We start from the raw sequence: 20007 nt of genomic DNA on the forward strand, positions 1-20007 counted from the left end.
AATCTACCACTTCGCATAGCTCTGAACATTAAGGTAATGGCATTACCTGCTTTTCACATAATATAATTTTAATCCAAGTATTCAATGACCTCAAATACTTACCTCACGGTCCTTTGAAGAATCTTTGCTCCACTTCGTTATATCTAACCAATGTGTCAACTGCAAATTCAGTAACAAATCCTCCCAAAATTTGATCAAGCCAATGATCAACAGCCCACGTGATCTTGTTTTCAGATGCCTCTAGTCATCGCACCAATTCTGGAGTCCACACTATAGGACTATCGAGCTTCCACCTTCCTTAAATGTCTGCAAATTTAGTTAAACACTCATATAATTCACATGGAAAAGTGCAGAAGAAAATTTCATGTACCTCTGTATACAGATATCTGTTCAACCAATCTTCCTTTGATAGTCATGGATTCCTGTTTTCTTGAGTCGCAAACTCGTGAATCTTCCGATCTAACCACTTTTCAATCTCCTTCTTAGTCGGATTCCAATGATGCGACATCACACATCTCTTAAGCAAATCCTGATCCCAGCAACAGAACCATTTGTTGGCTTGAGGGGTCCTGACCCAGGTGTTAGTGTCAGTCTTGGTAACATGTCACTTGGATCAACTTTTCTTTTACTATGCTTGCCAAGACTATCAAAATCAAATTTTTTATGTCATTAGGTTTACATAGCAAAATTTGGTCACTGTTTGGTCGGTCTAGAAATGAGGTCAGTCTTTTGGAAATTCACTCATGCTGGTCAACTATCACATTTTTATGGAGGTGTCATAATAAAAACATGTCAGTCATCAACATCATTCCATTTAGTTTCAGGTCATCCATTAGGTCGCTAGGGTTTCCAAGGTCCATCATTTTCATGAATAAATCCAGCAATGAATAGAGCATGACAAGAGGCTCTTGTGTATTGATTTGTGATTTATCACACATTCATCATGTTCTCATGGTCAAAAAGTTCCAGAAGAAGAAGTTCCAGCACTCATGAAAGTGAAAATGTAGCTCAGATTTCAGTTGTAAAGGTAACTCTATTTTCAAAAATGAAAAATCAGTTTTCAAAGGTTTGTGGGTCCCATTTCTTTTTAAAAAGAGAAATAATTTTTCCTATATAAACTCAAAAGCCCCCAAACTTGGTTCATTTACCTCTTATTCACTCTTGAGAATTGAGCTCTCCCATCCAAAAGAGAGAAAAAATCGGTTTCTTAGGAAAATTTGAAAAAAACCTTGAGGTGTTGTGCACAGAGAGTCGGCGTTGCGCACAGAGAAACTGTGTTGCACACAGGTGCCGCGCACAGGAACAAAGCGTTGTGCACGAGGCAGAGTTGTAGAAATTTTGAATAATATGACACTTATTCATAGATATTATCCTGATTATACACTATTGCGGAATACATGCACAATACATAACCTCCTCTACGTTGATCATCATTTTAGCACATTAAAAACAATGAAACATCAATCGCATGCACACATTAACACAGTATGTAACCCGGGGAAAGCATACAGCTGAAAACCCCACACTATCTGTATATTATAATGATAGAGAACATGTAACAATAAATAGTATAATACTCCTCACAAGTATCCAACACTATCTCCACCTGTTACACACAAAACTAGCTCAGATCCGAACAAGTCACAGGTTCAAATCTCCTCCGCTGCTTTGCCTACCTCCACTGCACAATGCAAAGTGAAAATCACGTGAGCAAAAGCTACAATTGCCTTGGTATTGGCCCACACTGCGCAGTCCTTATTGGTGTTACTCAATCCCACTGATTTTGCAAGATCTCATGCACAACTATAGTCACAACTGATAGCAATCTCAACCTCTAACACCTGTCTCTATTGAACTGTACATGCACTGAGTTAACTGATGTATTTTTACCAACATGAACAATCATCCACAAATAGCATCCTGCAACTCATAGACCATGATCCATATGTCTAAAAATAGACTTTGCACCAAAAATAGCCTGCGGGCCCACTTAGTGAAGGCGACTTCTTTTCACTAAGCTCCATCATCTTGTTGCATTTTCTACACTCCCTCTCAACAAGATATGGATTATCTACAACTCCTATCATGCAACTATGGAATGTTCTGCATGCAACACATTTTCCCGGTCCACTTGCTCCAACAACACTTGGAACAAAAACACTCCCAACTGACCACTCTGTTGGGCTAGGAACATACTCTGATGTTGAAGCTCTACCTGCCGCTGACAAGTGCTCCCTCTCTAACAGCTGTGCTACTTCAACATCTCCATGCATCTCGCACCATTGCACACTTCTCTGTGCCACCTAGCACTATGCAAAACACTTGTGCCTCTCGCATTGCTGCAACCTGCTAGCTATGCGTTGTCCTGGGATTCCCTACACTGTCGCTCTCTTTGCCGCTCCATCCACATCTGTCTCTACCCAATCAGTCAGTTCCTACTACTCCACATCGGGGCTCCCATAGCAAGGTTTCATCCAAGAGGTTGGGTACCTCAAGGATCCTGCCCCTCCTCCTTGGGACGATCAATCCACATCACCCCACCTCCTACCTGGAGGTATGGCTGCATGTGATCCCTTTGCCCACCTGGCTTGAAGTTTCCCCCTACTAGAGCTCTCTGCATGAGTAGATGTCTCTACTCGATCTCCTCTCAGCTTTCCTTGTTGTGGCTGCCCCACAACCTCCTGAAGCTGCTGCACCAATCGTGGCTCTTCCACAATCGTCTGAGACTTCTTCTGGCTCTGCATGTTGAGAGGTAATATACGCTCCCTCTCAACCACCAAGTCTCCATCAGTTACCTCGCTGCTCAAGGCTTTGCATGCATCTTGAACCTCAAGAGCATACAGGTTCTTGACCCATGAACCAATCTGCTTCACCTGTCTAGTGATGATGTGTCTAAGGAAAACCTTTCCCTTACTGAAGACTACATCATAGCCTCTGTCTTCAAGCATCACGATTGACACCAAGTTTCTCTTCAGTCCTGGTACATATTTGACATCGGTCAAGGTAAGGCGAGCTCCATGCTCCCTCTGAAAAATAATTGTGCCTACACTTGAGACACTATACTTCTCATCATTACCCATCGCTATGAGTATCTGGAGATCTTTCTCCTCCAAAGTACTGAACAAGCTCTTATCACCGGTCATGTGGAAAGAAGCTCCACTATCAAGAAACCAACCACTTCCCACCATGGATGAAACCATGCATGCGAAGAGTGTGAAATCCAACTCGGACTGTGAAGCAAGTGCCTCACCTTCAGATCCTTCCCCGGATCCCTTCTTGGACTTCTTCTTTGGGCAATTAGTAGCATAATGGCCCAACTCATGACAATGAACGCATCTCACCTTCGACTTGTCAACCTTCTTCCCATCATTGGAAGAACTGGATTCGAAAAGAGAACCCTTCTCCTTCCCCTTCTTCACCTTACTCACTAAGGCACAGTTCTCCTCATCATGCATGCATGAAGAACTATCTCTGGTGCTCCGTCTGATCTCCTCCTGCACAAGATCTGACCAAAGTCTCTCCCATCCTGGCGATTTCTCCCGACCATTGATAGAGTCCTGATAGGAATGCCAACTCTTCAGAAGACCAAGGAGAGCCAAGCTCACCAAGTCCTCATCATCGACAGTCACCCCCACACTTCCCAGCTCATCCCGGCATTCGGTGAACTTCGTGAGATACCTGAGCATATTGTCTCCATTCTCACACTTAATGTTTCTGAGTTTATCCTTGAGCGCCAACTTCCTCTGGTCGCTCTTTCTTTGGAATAGATCTGTCAACGCTTTCCACATCAAGTATGGAGAAGCCTTTCCATGCAGGCTGGATACAATGTGATCCTTCACGCCCTCCAACAGAATCCTTCGACACCTTGTTGTCTTCTTTTTCCAAGCCACAGCTTCAGCAGCATCAATAGGCTTTGGGACCTCAGCCTCTATGAACTCCTTCAGCCCATTATCATCTAACACCGCCTCCATCCTATCTTTCCATGCAATATAATTTGAGTTGCCTTCAAGAGCATACTCCAATCGCAATCCGTTGCAAGACATTTCAACTTTGACACCAAGAAAACACTGCTGTAAATTCGAATTCCACCAGCTCAAAACTCAACCGCTTCTGATCTAGAATTCGTGAGAACAAGGTATTTCTCGTACAGAGATTGATTGTATGGGCTTTTACCGGATATCTCACCTTCCAAAGGAAGGATGAATCCAGAGGCTACCTGGCCCGATTACAGACTCTGCCTGAAGAAATAAGATGCAAACACTTTCTGAATAATAGATCTGATGATCAACAGCTCTGATACCATGTAGAAATTTTGAATAATATGACACTTATTCACAGAGATTATCCCAATTATACACTATTGCAGAATACATGCACAATACATAACCTCCTCTACGTTGATCATCAATTTAGCAGCATTAAAAACAATGAAACATCAATCGCATACACACATTAACACAGTATGTAACCCGGGGAAAGCATACAGCTGAAAACCCCACACTATCTGTATATTATAATGATAGAGAACATGTAACAATACAGAGTACAATACTCCTCACAAGTATCCAGCACTATCTCCCCCTGTTACACACAAAACTAGCTCAGATCCGAACAAGTCACAGGTTCAAATCTCCTCCGCTGCTTTGCCTGCCTCCACTGCACAATGCAAAGTGAAAATAACGTGAGCACAAGCTACAATTGCCTTGGTATTGGCCCACATTGCGTAGTCCTCATTGGCATTACTCAATCCCACTGATTGTGCAAGGTCTCATGCACAACTATAGTCACAACTGATAGCAATCTCAACCTCTAACACCTGTCTCTACTGAATTGTACATGCACTGAGTTAACTGATGTATTCTTCAGTTGCTTTATGAGTTAATAATTAGGGAATTAATTAATAATTAATTCACACAACTCATCACTAGAGTATTATTTAGTTAGACTAAATACAACTAGTTTAACCAAGTCAAACTAAACACAACTCTATCAACTCCACCGAAACTCAACCACATGAGTGCTAACTGAAGTCCTACATGCAATAGCTCAACTGACCCATAAGAAAAGCGTATTTCCTTCTGACAGCTGCATGTGCTACATCTGTAGCTCAAACTGAAGTGCTCCAAGAGGATAAGATAATGTTTATAGTCCAAATGTTATATGAGACAATAATATTCGACTGTTCTATTTTTAGCCTAGCAGTCTAAAAATAGAAACCGCCCATATGTCTAAAAATAGAAGTCCATCTATTTTTACCAACATGACCAATCATCCACAAATAGCATCCTGCAACTCATAGACCATGATCCATATGTCTAAAAATAGACTTTGTGCCAAAAATATCCTGCGGGCCCACTTAGTGAAGGCGACTTCTTTTCACTAAGCTCCATCATCTTGTTGCATTTTCAACAAGAGTGTTGATCCGGATTTAAACAGGAACGCAACAAATTATAGAGATAACCATATACACAAAGATGCAGCGGAAATAATACTTCATTTCATTAATGGAAAATACTGAAATATGCTTACAACCAGAAATGGAAATAAACCAGCTAGGGCGATGGTAGCTTATCTCTGAGAAGAGATGTGATGGCTACATGCCTCTGAACTGTGTTACAATGAGGCTCGAAGGCCTATTTATTGTTGAGAAACAATGGAAAACCCTTAACATTCCAAAACCTAACCCTAGGAGATGAAACACCAAACTGTGGGCCCCGTTTGGGGGTAAGTTGGTACATCAACTTCCCGGGGTCGTAACTTTGGCATATGATCTCCGTTTGACGCGTACAATAGCTCATTAGAAAGATCTATCCGAGCACTATCATTGTTGGAACAGACAACATCGGTCCATTCCATGGACCCATGTTGCCCCCGGATTCCCCAAAAAACATCGTTTAGGGCCTCAAAACGGCTCCGGAAGTTCAGGACCCGAAAAACTGCTAAAAATAGTAAGTTGTGCTACAATTAAGGAAACTGAAAATGCTGAGAAGGACAATGGTGGGGGTCCAGGTGGACTTGGAAGGTGGCCACCAATATCCACCTAGATCATTCCTCCCCCCTTAGGAAGCAATGGTCCCCATTGCGTTGAGCTCCTCCATGAGATGAGGAAACTTCTGCTGAACTTGTTCCCTGGTGAGCCACTTGCCCTGCTGAAGGAGTTGGCCTGCTTTGACAACTCGATACAGTTGGATATTCTGTTGGCGAGTGTTCTTGATCTGTGTGTCCATGATCCGATCAGTTGCAGCTTGTTCCATGCAATCTGGATTTAATTCTGTGGGTTTGAGTTGTTCTGCAATGTCGGATGTGTCTAGCAATGGTGGAAAGTATGGCCGAAGGCGGTCCACATTGAACACTGGGTGCAGGCCAAGGAATGGGGGAATGCTGAGCTCAAATGCATTGTCTCCCATAGCCTTAGTAATGGTGTAAGGACCATATCGGAGTGGTCTCAATTTCCGATAGGCTCCAGTAAGGCGTTCCTTTTGCAAATGCAACCAGACTTTGTCGCCCACCTGAAACTTGTGTGGCACCCGATGTTGATCATGTCGCTGCTTTTACTTGGCATTTGATTTCTCAAGAATGTCATGGACCTGCTGGCGAATATGTTGGATGTGCTCAATGAAGCTGGTGGCCTTATCTGTTTCAGACTGGACATGAGCTGAATTCATGTGAGTAGCTGCAAGTGGCATGGCCACATCAATGGGGCATAGTGGCTGGAATCCCAAACCCACCTGAAAAGGGCTATGGCCAGTGGAGCTGTGAAGAGCTCGGTTGTAGCTGTGCTGAACATAGGGGAGGCTCTCGTCCCATGTGCGTGGATGCTTTGAGTTATACATGCGCAGAATGTGCACAATCATCCTATTGACAACCTCTGTCTGGCCATCAGTTTGAGGATGGAAGGCTGTGGACTTCGTGAGTTTGGTGTCCAGCATTGACCAGAGACTGGACCAAAATGTGTTGAGAAACTGACTGTCCCGATCTGAGATGATAGACTATGGGATCCCAAAGTGCACCCACACTCGTTCAAAGAAGAGTTTAGCAGTGGCTTCTGCTGTGATATTCTTCTTGCAGGCCACCATAATGGCCATCTTCGAGAACCTGTCGACGACCACAAAAACACAGTCATTTCCATGCTTAGTGGAAGGAAGGCCTGACATGTAATCCATGGAGATGGATTCCCAAGGTCGACTAGGGGTAGGCAACGGGGTATAGAGGTCGTGCTTCTTAATGGCCGGTTTGGCAATGGCACAGGCAGTACATGATCGGATGTACTTCCCAACATCCTGTCGAAGATTCGGCCAATAGAAATAATTTTGCAGTACTGCCACTGTTTTCTCGACCCCGAAATGCCCAGCAGCCCGACTGTAGTGTGCTTCCCAAATCATCTTGGCACGCTCGCTTGAAGGAACACAAAGGTGACCGAGGTGGCATAATAGGGCATCCTGGAGGTGAAAATCTGCAACCTGCCGACCCTCCAAGAGTGTCTGGTATGTGTGGCCGAATTCTGGGTCGCTTTTGTAGAGAAGTGGCCAATCAGAAGTCTCGTGCCCACAAGAGTTGAGCACGGTGGTTAGCGCCATGATCAGTGGTCGACTGAGGCAATCTGCAACATTATTGGTGCTGCCCTTTTTATACTTGATATTCAAGTGAAACTGTTGCAGGTATGTAGACCACTTCTGATGGCGATCATTCTGCAATTTCCCTTGGGTCTGTATGAACTGCAGAGGTCGGTGGTCTGTGTGGATGACTGTTTCCTTCCCCAAAATGTAATGCTTCCATTATCGGCAGGCCTGTACAATGGAATACATCTCTTTATCATAAGTGGGGTACTTCCGGACTGTGTCTGAAAGTGTTTCACTGTGATATACCACTGGATGTCCATGTTGAGTAAGGACTGCCCCAATAGCATAGTCAGAGGCATCTGTCTCGACCTCAAATGGTTGTTGTAAATCTGGTAACACGAGCACTGGTGCCGTGCAGAGGCGATCCTTCAACTCCCTGAATGCCTTCTGTTGAGATTCAGACCAAAAGAATTTTGCTTTTGCCCCGCCCTTGGTGACTTGACTCAAGGGCCAAGAAATATGAGAAAACCCCAACACAAACCTGCGGTAGAAGTTGGCAAGACCTAGAAAGCTGCGGAGCTCTGTTAGAGTGGTTGGAGAGGGCCAATCCCGAATGACTTGGATCTTGGCTGGATCGACATGCACCCCCCGTTCATCAATGATGTATCCCAGATACTGAACCTGGGTCATGCCAAAAGTGCATTTCTCCAAATTGGCACATAGCTTGTGTTGCCGCAGTGTTTGGAGAACCTGTCGGATGTGGTGGAGGTGCTCTTCCCAACTCTGGCTGAAGATCAGAATGTCATCCAAGTATACTACTACAAAGGAGTTGGTGAATGGCCGCAAGATGTCATCCATTAGCCTCATAAAGGTTGCAGGAGCATTCGTCAATCCAAAAGGCATGACCAACCATTCGAAGAGGCCCTCCTTGGATTTGAAGGCAGTCTTCCACACATCGGAGGGTTCGATTGGTACCTGGTGATATCCCGACTTCAGGTCGATCTTGCTGAAATATTTCGCCCCTTTAGTTGGTCTAGGAGGTCATCAATCCGCGGGATCGGGTACCTATTACGGACAGTGATCTTGTTCAGCGCCTGATAGTCAATACAGAGTCTCCACGTCCCATCCTTCTTCTGTACCAACACGATCGGGCTCCCACAGGGCGATGAACTCGGACGGATGTGACCTTTCTGCAGGAGCTCCTGAATCTGCCTCTTGATTTCATCGTTCTCCAGAACGGAGCGCCGATAAATTGGTCCATTGGGTAGCGGCGCACCTGGGGTCAGATCGATGGAGTGCTTGACTTGACAGTGCAGAGGAACCCCTGCCGGGGAGATGAAGATGTCCTCGTACTCCTCCACAATCTTGTCCATCTGTAGTTGTCGTGCAGAGGGGCCCCGTTTGGAGGCCGCGGCCACTGTCTTCTTCTTTCCTTGAGGGCGTATCATCAGGAAAACAAATTTCCTGGTTTTGGAAATGATCTTACTGCATTGTTTTGCAGTAATCAAAGAGAGGGCGGCAGGTGGTGCTACCTCTGGTATCCTTAACAACTTATTTCCCAATGTAATAATAACAGCACGGGGCCTTGATTCATACACAGCATGTCGCTTCCACAAGTATGGTTGTCCTAGTAATACATCACAAACTTCAAGGGGAGCAATGTCACACAATACCTCATCCGTGAAGGGCTTGATGTTGTATGGAAGGCGACATTGCTGGCTCACGCAAAGATCTCGTCCTTGGTGAAGCCACCCAATGGTGTATGGTTGTGGATGTGCTGTGGTCGGTAGGCCCAACCGCTTCACGACCTCTGCCGAAATGAGGTTCTTTTGACTCCCGCTATCAACAATGAACTGTATCGGGGAGCCCTTTACCCACATCTGGGAGTGGAAGAGACGCTCCTCCTCCTCTGGATCTTCGGGTTCATTTTTCTGGATCTTTGCGGTAGCAACAGTGGCACTGGGGTCCGCATCAATGATCTGCTTCCCTCTTTCATACCCCTTATCGGGTTCTGACTCAGAGTCGGAACATGCATCTGATTCTGAAACCTTTAGCTCGGCCACCAGTGACTGCTTGGCCCGACACTCACTTGTGTTGTGAGTGGAGCTCTTATGGAACTCGCACCATTTTCCAGTGTCCTTTCTCGGCTTCGCGGCGCTGTTCTTTGCTTGCAGCTTCGGCTGGTTATCTTGGGCTGTCCCGACTTGGCTTTGTCCTTTGTTCTTTGGTTTAGGGGCACCTTTCCCCTGCTTTGGATTCGCAGATCCAAAGTCTCGCTTCTTTTGTTTAAACTTCTGCTCGACCTTGACGGCATACCGGTATGTTGCGCCGAGCGAGGGGATGTTTAGGAATTGTATTTCTTCCTGGATGTACTTGTGCAGGCGGCCACGGTATTTGAGTATCAAATGTTGCTCCGAATTCTTGATACCCAACTTTGTGCGAAGGGTATGGAAAAGATTGGTGAACTCCGGCACGTCTTGGTCCCTTCCCTGCCGCAGCGTGGTCCACTTTATGTATTCATCCTCATAGCTCCCGACAGGGTAGTACTGCTCCTTGATGGCATCCCGGAACGAATCCCAGGTGGGTGCGGCTGAAAATAGTGAGCCAGTACTTTCATCCTTCTGCTCGCAGTAGGTTCCCACCAGTCCTTGATGTGGGGGGCTGCTTTGAGGAGAGCAAAAACAATCTTTTCCCGACTCGAAAATTCATGAACAGAAAAATAACCCTCTAGCAGATTTAACCATTTATCTACGGCATCTGCGTCTATCTGACCCTCGAATATGGGGATTTCAAAATTAACTTGTACCTTAAAGGGTGTAGCGTTTCCAGAGTAGCTGCTGGAAGCCGATGCGTTGCTTCTGGGTAGCCGCTGAAGGATCTGGGCAAAGCTGTCCATCATCGCGTTCTGTTGTCGCTCGAGGGCTTCTTCAAGCAAGATTTTGATGGGATCTCCTGCCCCCTCGTCTTTCTTCTCGTCCGCCATGGGAGGCCGTCGGGATTTGTGAGGCTGGTCTTGCAAAGGTTCAACCAGTTCAAGCCCTAACTCCTTATATCCTGACCTTGTTGGGGACATGCAAAGAAAAACAGAGAAAAAGCAAACCTCGCTCTGATACCACTGATCCGGATTTAAACAGGAACGCAACAAATTACAGAGATAACCATATACACAAAGATGCAGCGGAAATAATACTTCATTTCATTAATGGAAAATACTGAAATATGCTTACAACCAGAAATGGAAATAAACCAGCTAGGGCGATGGTAGCTTATCTCTGAGAAGAGATGTGATGGCTACATGCCTCTGAACTGTGTTACAATGAGGCTCGAAGGCCTATTTATTGTTGAGAAACAATGGAAAACCCTTAACATTCCAAAACCTAACCCTAGGAGATGAAACACCAAACTGTCGGCCCCGTTTGAGGGTAAGTTGGTACATCAACTTCCCGGGGTCGTAACTTTGGCATATGATCTCCGTTTGACGCATACAATAGCTCATTAGAAAGATCTATCCGAGCACTATCATTCGGATTCCCCAAAAAACGTCGTTTAGGGCCTCAAAACGGCTCCGGAAGTTCAGGACCCGAAAAACTACTAAAAATAGTAAGTTGTGCTACAATTAAGGAAACTGAAAATGCTGAGAAGGACAATGGTGGGGGTCTAGGTGGACTTGGCAGGTGGCCACCAATATCCACCTGGATCAAGTGTCTAGAAAATGCCCAAATCTCTCCCAAATTCCATTTTTTGGCTTGAAAACTTTATTTCATTGATTTCTAAGCCAAGCAACAAGTAATTACACCATCATTCTCCCTCATTTTCTTTTCAAAATCATCTCATGCCAATGATTCTTCAAATTAGGGTTTGTAGTGAAAATTTTCATGGGAAATGATAGAGTGATAATGGCCATTTTTATTTTTTGGTTTCTAAACATGTAAAATGTTTCCCTACACCTATATGCATGTTTAATAAACCATTTTAATGATTCAATCAACCTAAAAGCAAAGTTTTACCTCTCCAAAAGTAAAACCCTAGCTCATTCCTAGAGGTTTTTGGGCATTTTTCATTACAAACTTTGTTTTTCCTCCTTGCAAGCAGATCTCTCTTCCACTGTTTCTTCACTCATTTTCATAAATGTTTCTAGGAAAACTAGTGTCTTTTTGAGCGACTAGCCCTCTAGGTTTGGCAGCTACCCTAGAAACAACAGTTTAAAGCAATTCAATGATTTCTTCTATGTGTAATGGATAAGAGAAAGATAATGGGACCAACCTGGAACTTCCACTTAATCCTTTGCTTGATCTCTCTCCCCTTTGACAGAGCTTGCAACTCCTCTCCGTACTTATCTCGCTTGGAGAGTACCTGTAGAAACACAGTAACAAAGAACCGTCAAAGCATCTTGATCTATTACAACATACACATTATAGAATCAGATATATAATGAACATATAATAGCATTCACAAATGATAACATTCACAATTGCACAATCATATGGAAGAAAAATTGAAGAACTTTATTAAATAGAAGGGAGAATTACAACCCAGTTGTCTAATCCAGCATCATCCTCCTAGCATCAAGCCCTCTTCACCTCATGAAATAGCAAGATCACACCAACAATACAATGCTCTTTCCTCAATTACAAACTATCAGCACTTACTTGCAATTCACAACATTCCAGCCTCTAGATCTCTTAGATGAGGGATCCATTTATAGATGTGTGCAAGGGTGTGAGTCATCTCTGGGGTTTGATTAGTGTCATTCCACTTGTTACATTTGGTTCCACAAGAGAAGAGATAACTGAAGTTTAGATCTCTTACTCATCCTTGGGCGAATTCAGAGAGGCAAGTGGCAGAGGGGAAGTTTCTAGAAGATTCTATGAGCATCCACTTAGCAAACTGTCCTGGACATTTGTCCATCCTCGCTCATCGCACCCTATAGAAGGCCTAATCAGTATGCATCACACCTGAGCAGTGTATCACTCAGTATGCATCGCACCTGGCCAGTGTAGCAGTCAGTATGGTTCAGTTTAGGCCATTTCTAGATGGTTTTTTAGGTGGAACTTTTGGGGAATGATGTAATCAGATGACCATGTTCTTTTAGGGTATGAAACAAATCTTTTAGGGGTTGATGAGCCCTAGTTTATTGACATATAAGTTTGGGGTTGAAGTACCCAAATATGTCTATAACAATTAGGTTCCAAAGTTCATATCCACCTCTTTCAAACCTCCTCTATCATTTTGTCAAAAGCCACTTTCACATCACTTCATTTTCATTCATACCTCACTTTTTTTCATTGCCTGCTATTAGGGTTTTTTTTTGTCATCATGGAGGCATAATCTTCACCAGAGAGGAAAAGACATCATAAGGGAGGGAAAATCCTCAGATATGGGCCATCAAATTGTAATGAAATAAACTTCTATCATTTCATCAAACAGTGCTTCGAAGATGTACATTGCTTGGAGTTTTACAAAAGGGTAAGTGAGGTGGGTTTTTCAGGAACAGTTAATAGATTTGGTGGCAACTCAGTTGAAGGGTAAAAGTGTTGTCATTTCTGGTGTTGAGTTCATTTTTTCAGTGGCCTCCATCTCACTTACAACAAGTCTATCAAACAATGGTGAGTATTGGTTCAAGGGAATGAACCTAGATCTTGAATATTACAATCCCTTCTTAAAAACACCATATAGGGAAAAACATGATCACACTATGCCTTTCAGATACTTATTGGAGAAATATGCCCATTTGATGAAGATTATCATGAAGTTCTTTACATGTGAAGGGAGATTCTCGAGGTTGTATACGTATCATTTTCGCCTCCTAATTCACTTCACCTCTCAAAAGCCACTCAACATGTGTAACTACCTATTCAGGAGCATTTCCAAAATGTCAGAGAAAATACAAATGAAGAACAAGGAGCACTACCCAAGCCTGTTTCATCATAGTCTAATTAATACTATAGTCCTTCACCATCTTGCAGAGAAAAGTATGACTTGGGAAACATTTTTGGAAACCGCCCTAAAATGGCATGAAGCCAATCTAGCAGCTCAAACCTCTAGCACACCAAAACAGAAAATGGAAGTGGGGTCCTCTAGCAAATCATTTGAGAAAACTCAACCACCTAAGCTTGAGGTGACTGAAGTGTACAGGAGAGGACTGAGTCTTGTGTTTTCTTCTCATGGTGAGAAAGGGTCCAAGCCTTCTTCATCGACAAATCAGGGACTAGCAGCGAAAGATAAGGACACAGTTGAGCATGAGTTTGAGCTAGTTGATTCAGAGGCAGAGGATTAGACTTCAAGCATGCAACAGACAATCAGAGATAAAGACTATCAAATCAAGGAGCTTACAGTCAATATGGAAAGAGCTAAATATGTCATTTCATTCCTTGAACAGGAAAATAGTCAACTCAAAGCAAAAGAATTGATCATGGAAAAAGAACAAGCCAAATTATTGCAGCAGGTTGGCAAAGGCAAAGAAATCATAAAATCAAGTGATCTTGAAGGATCAAAACGGAAAGAAAAGATAAAAGGCCAAGAACAAAGGGCCTGAAGAAGGCATTGTAAGAAGGGGAAAACACATCTTATTAAATGAAGACATAGACCTAGAAGACAGAATTACTCTTGAGATCAATCAAGACAAGGAATATTGGCTCAACAGGGTGAATCAACACTTGGAGAAGCTACTTGAGAAGGAAAACAGAGATAATCAGTTGCTTAGACATATGGTGCACCACTACCAGGCTCAAAACATGATCGCCAATGTCAAGGTAAAGCAACTTGAAAACAAGCTCAAGGAAGCGAAAAAAGACCAAAAGGATGAGGGAAACTTGGAGATGCTTGCTGAAGCATATATGAAGGTTTAAAAAACATATTTTTACAGCTTCCAGCCAATTTTGAGCAAATTCTGAGCACTTTTTGTTTTTTGAGAATTTTTGAGCTAAATTCAGAAAATCAGCAGCTCCAGAAACGCAGCGCCTTGGTGTTGTGCTTTTTCCTCAGGAATCTATTTCAGGAAAGGTCTACATTTTTGGAAATCTCTTTCCATCCTCTAAAAACCCATTTTCTCATATTTTGCAGAGGTGGCTCAATTTTGGATAAAAGTGCAAAAAAGTGGCAAAAAACTAGCATTATGGACCCTTTTTGACAGGCGTTGCGCACCTGGAGCGACCTTGGGAGAATGGATGTTTCAAGGCCTTCCCATGGTCCAAGTTCAAAAATTCAAACTATTCTAGAAACTAGACTTGAAGGGCTAGTTGACCGTTCTCTCAGGTTTTCATTTTGACCTCTGGAAGGCACCTCAAAATCATCTCAAAGTCGGCACTGTGCTTCTGCACTTTTCTGTGTTTTAATTTGTAAATTTCACTATGTAAAATTTCTAGTTTCTAGTTTGACTTAGTCAAAGTCAAGATTCTCTATGTAATGGCACTAGTTTCGAGGCTAGGTGATGTAGGCATGAATAAATGTACATCATAGGTTGTTTTTTATGTTTATTAGGCCTCATAAAAGAAGAAAACTCCTAAACAAACTCTCCATGAAGTGTTTGAGTTTCACCTTCTCACTCTCACCTATTGGTTGAGAGAATTTTGGAGTAAGTTCCTCCACCAAAGAATTCGACTCCTGAATATGGGCAAGTGGTCTAGGAGAGTCTATATGTATCATTTCTCTTCAGGAGAATAGGGTTGAACTTTTTGTGAAGGAGGCTTGCATGTAATCATCTTTTCAACTAATATAGAGACAGGCTACAGCTATTTTCAAGGAACTCTAGCCCAGTGAGTTCATGGTGTTTGTTCTTCATTATATTTGTTTTCTAATGGTTAAAACATCTTTATGTACATGATATATATTCTTTCTATGGATGCCTTACAGTGAAATATACAGAATTATTGTTTCTCAAGCTATGTTATCTGGTTTTCATAGTTATGTTTATGTCTTCCTAAGCTAATGAAATCATGTTTACTTATGCTCATTAGTTTCTTCTATACTACACTGACAATATTCCAAATACACCATGGCTTCTAATATCTAGCTCCTTCTCATATTTTCTCCTGCACTCCTAGAGCCTAGACATATTTGTGGCTCCAAACCCTAAGTTCAGCAAACCCTAAAACCCAAATTTTCAAAAAACAAACAAACAAATACATATATCTAGCCTAAAACTCATTTTCTTTAAATTCATATCATTGATAAGAGACTTAGAGAGATCCCTCTCATGCTCAGTAGGGCTAGCTACTGAGCTGAAGTGGTTTGAGGTTACCCTTCTTGATTTCCTTTTCAGCCTAGGAGATTGTAAGGACTAACACCAGGTTCGGAGTTAGTTGCACCAACCAACAAAACCCTACACTGCTCGCCCTTTCGACAGCAACCTGTCATGTGCAGGCCACAGTCTCACCCAAATCAGTATTGGGGGATGAAAGAACCAAGTTTCTGCATCCAGGGATGTGTGATAAGTAGTTTCTAATTTTGCACAGTTGCAGATCTTCCTTCGCGTAGATTGATATTATTCGAGGGCTTATTTACTATAACTAAGTTAAAACGGCTTTCAGACCTTCGCGAACGTCCAAGATCAGCCTTTACGGACCTTAAACAGGTGATCCACCTACTTTCATGCATCAGCAAACTAACCTAGATCTGAGTTCACATGGATCTACTTTATTCATCAGAAAACATAATAGAAATATCTTTTAAATTCGTGAAAGTAGATAACCATTCATATCATGCATCATTAAGATAGATTCAGTGAATTTGCATAGTATTTATTCGTTATTTCATAAAACACATCATTTAATCGACAGAATATAACATAAACAGATTCACATAAATACACAGTAATTCTTCAAAACAATCTTTATTGATCTTCAATTCTCAGATTACAGACTCTTCTACCCTATGCACTCAGCTGCAAGGGTCTGCGCACTCAGTTGCGGACTCTATCCAGGCCTCCTACACACTCAGTTGCAAGAGCTTTCCCTTCTTCACCTAAGTACAGGAAGTAGAGCCTTCCTGCCTTAGCATTTGCCCAAGACAACAAAATCCTTTCATTGTACCCAATTCTCTATCAAAAGTTATCTCTAAGACTCGCTATGACTCAACTATTTATAGATTTCCTTCATACAATACCATGGTCCGCGGACCATGGGAGAATCTTAAAACCGACCAAAAACAAGGGCTAAGACCCTTTTGACTCCTATCTATCTGTGTGCTCCGCATCCACATATTACGGAGACTTTACATTCTTTTTACAAAACTTTTACAAAATTGGGTTATCTTAAACCCAAAACTAACCCTAGGGACCCTATCTGTGTGCTCCGCATCCACATATTACGGAGACTTTACATTCTTTTTACAAAACTTTTACAAAATTGGGTTATCTTAAACCCAAAACTAACCCTAGGGACCCTATCCCAACACGAAACAACTCATGTCAATAAGGACAATCATCAAGAGGTAATGTTTTCTCTATAAATAAAAGACCTTATCCAAGGACGGAAGGTAGAGATAGAGGTTTTCAAATAATATGTTATAAATGTAAAAATCATGGTCATGGATTATATGAATGTCTAAAAAATAATTCAACAAACCAAATGAGTGAACATTTCACTCAACTAGATGAGGAAAGTGTAAATTCACCTTCACATGATGATGCATTGAAAATTGGAGAATCCTAGTTGATGAAGAGAGTATTACTTAATCCAAATAAGTACATCAAGGAACCTATCCAAAGGAAGACTTTACTTAGGACCATGTGTAATGAAAAAGGTAAACAGTGTAAAGTCATTATTGATAATGGAAATACTAACAATCTAACGTCTATAGAAATGATTGACAAATTAGGATTGAACAAGAAAACGTACCCTATTCCCTACAACAACATAGTTACCGATCAAATGGGAACTATTACTTCAAAATAGGTACTCTAGCCCAAAAACCCAAAAAAAATGAAAAAACAACCCAAAGACGAAAATTTTGTATTCCAGAATGATGTTTTTGTTTTTTAGGGTAAATTTTCATCATTTTTTAAAATGGAAGTAAAAACCAATTTTTTTTTGCAAAATGGATGAAAAAAACACCCTCAAAAAAACAAGTGTTGATGTTGGAACAACAAACAAAAAAATCGGGTTACAACTTTGACACTTTTTAGCAATGGAATTAAAGATAAAATATCAGGACTTTGAAAAACCATAAAATTCCAACAATTCTCAAACTTGATGTTAAAGATAAAATACCATGTCTCAAATCCTGATAATTCCAACAATTTCGATCCATGTTGTTAAAGATAAAATATCTTGACTCTAAAAAACCCTAAAGATAAAATATCATAACTCAGAAAAACCTCAAAATTTTGACAAATTTTCAACCATGGAATTAAAAACCTTAAGTTTTTTAAAATATTTCAACCATGAAATTATAGAAAAATTATATGACTAAACATTTTTTTTAAATGAACAAGTAAATGAAAGATTCATTATTCCAAGAGTAATTTTTATTTTAAAGGCTAAAACTATAGCTCTTTTCAAATCTTAGCCTAAGACAACTTATCCTATTGCAACAAAAACCTAAAAATCAACCATTAAAATGAAGTGTCCCTTTTAATGAGGCATTAAAATTTCAACATGTTTAAAACTCTCTTATACCAAATGATAACAATAAATAATATCATGGAAATATCACTATATAATTTAAACAATCAACATTAATTTCTAATATTTCTTTACTTTTAATCAAAATATCAATTTTGGTAGATTGAATATAACATACATTATTTTTGTAATTCATTATTGCATTCAATGGGGATTCACTCAGTGAACTGCTGACAGATCACGTGCATTTGTGGCACATTAAAAAATACCCTTAATTTGACTACATATTGGAAAATCTCTCTAAAAATCACATTATTTAACCCCCTATCAATATGAACCCAATATAGCTTCCCAATTTAAAATAAATAAAATAAAAACCCTACTTTCACTAGACATTGTAGGTATCCATTTTTTCATTAACATTTTTTATACCCCTTTATATTTTCTCATTAACTTTAAGCTCTATTTTTTATATTTGCCAATATGAAAACCCTTTACCCCATCCCCTGTATATCCCCCAATATATTATGTCATTTTTTCTTCAAAATATATCCCCCAATATCAACCCACATGGCATGATATTTCTCCCCTAGTGAAGCCCCCTGATTTCATTGTGGATATTCTAAAGAGATTAATTCTTCGTAATTAAAACATATAATCCAACAAACATATAATGACCCATAACTTCATCTAAGATCATATGGAAGTCAAAATATTTATTTCAAGTTATCATGCAAACATCTCTAAAGATATGAATTCTTCATAGTTAAAACATATAATCCAACAAACATAGAAATTACTCATAACTTCATGTAAGATCATATGGAACTCAAAATATTTATTTCAAGTTACCATGCAAACATACCTAAAAATATGAATTCTTCATAATTAAAACGTATAATCCAGCAAACATAGAAATGACTCATAACTTCATGTAAGATCATATAGAAGTCAAAATATGTATTTCAAGTTACCATGCAAACATCATTTAAATCAAATGTCTTAGACATTTATTCAAAATCATCCATAGGTTCTGGAACACCATCAAAATCTACATTTTCAGATGAATGACTGGATTCAGATGAATATGACCCATATTCTTCTCTTTCATCAACTAGATCCCCATCTAAGTCATCATGCATGCCCACCATTTCAGGTTTCAAAAGTCTTGTAGATCTATGACTAGGTTCAGCACACTCTCATCTCAACATTGTTTCTTCTGGTAGAAACTTCTTCAAAATCTCTATGGTCTTGAAGTGAAGAGTTCCTCTCTTTGTTAAATTGAAGTCATAAACAAGTATGTCAACATCCTCCAATTTTAAGAGGTCTATGCGACGACGATTTATATTTGTACCCTTTCTTTTTCTCTTTCTGCCAATTTGTTTATCAACTACCATCTTTGTCTTGTACACACCATTGAATGGGTGGGTATTTGTGGCATACCAATGTACTTCAACAGTTGTAATATCTTCATTTTATTTAATGACCTTTATAACCTTGGCAACCCATAATGGATAGCCAAGTGGATCTCCATCTGCTAATACTGCTATCATGCAACCCTCCTTAACATCCTACACAGAACCCCTATAAAGGTCTTCCATGGCTTCACATTGTGCACATTATCTTCTAGAACCAATATAGATTTATCTTTCCTCTACCTGTTGAGAATTAATAATGCCTTGACATTATTGTTGTTCAACAATGTGTCTTTCCTCCTGTTCATTTGGCATATTTTGCAGCCAAATAAATGCAGTGTTCAAAAGTGTATCTTCATTTCCTGATCTTGAAATGATATCACTTTGATTACTGAAAAAATACTCCCACCAAACTGAATCAGAAACATGAAAGTACTCATATGTATCTCTAATACATCTTTTTATTTATTC

Source organism: Pinus tabuliformis, chromosome 1_1 (genome assembly GCF_031772625.1).
Source record: "Pinus tabuliformis cultivar Carrire ecotype Pingquan chromosome 1_1, CPIR1, whole genome shotgun sequence".
Classification (NCBI taxonomy): Eukaryota; Viridiplantae; Streptophyta; class Pinopsida; order Pinales; family Pinaceae; genus Pinus; species Pinus tabuliformis.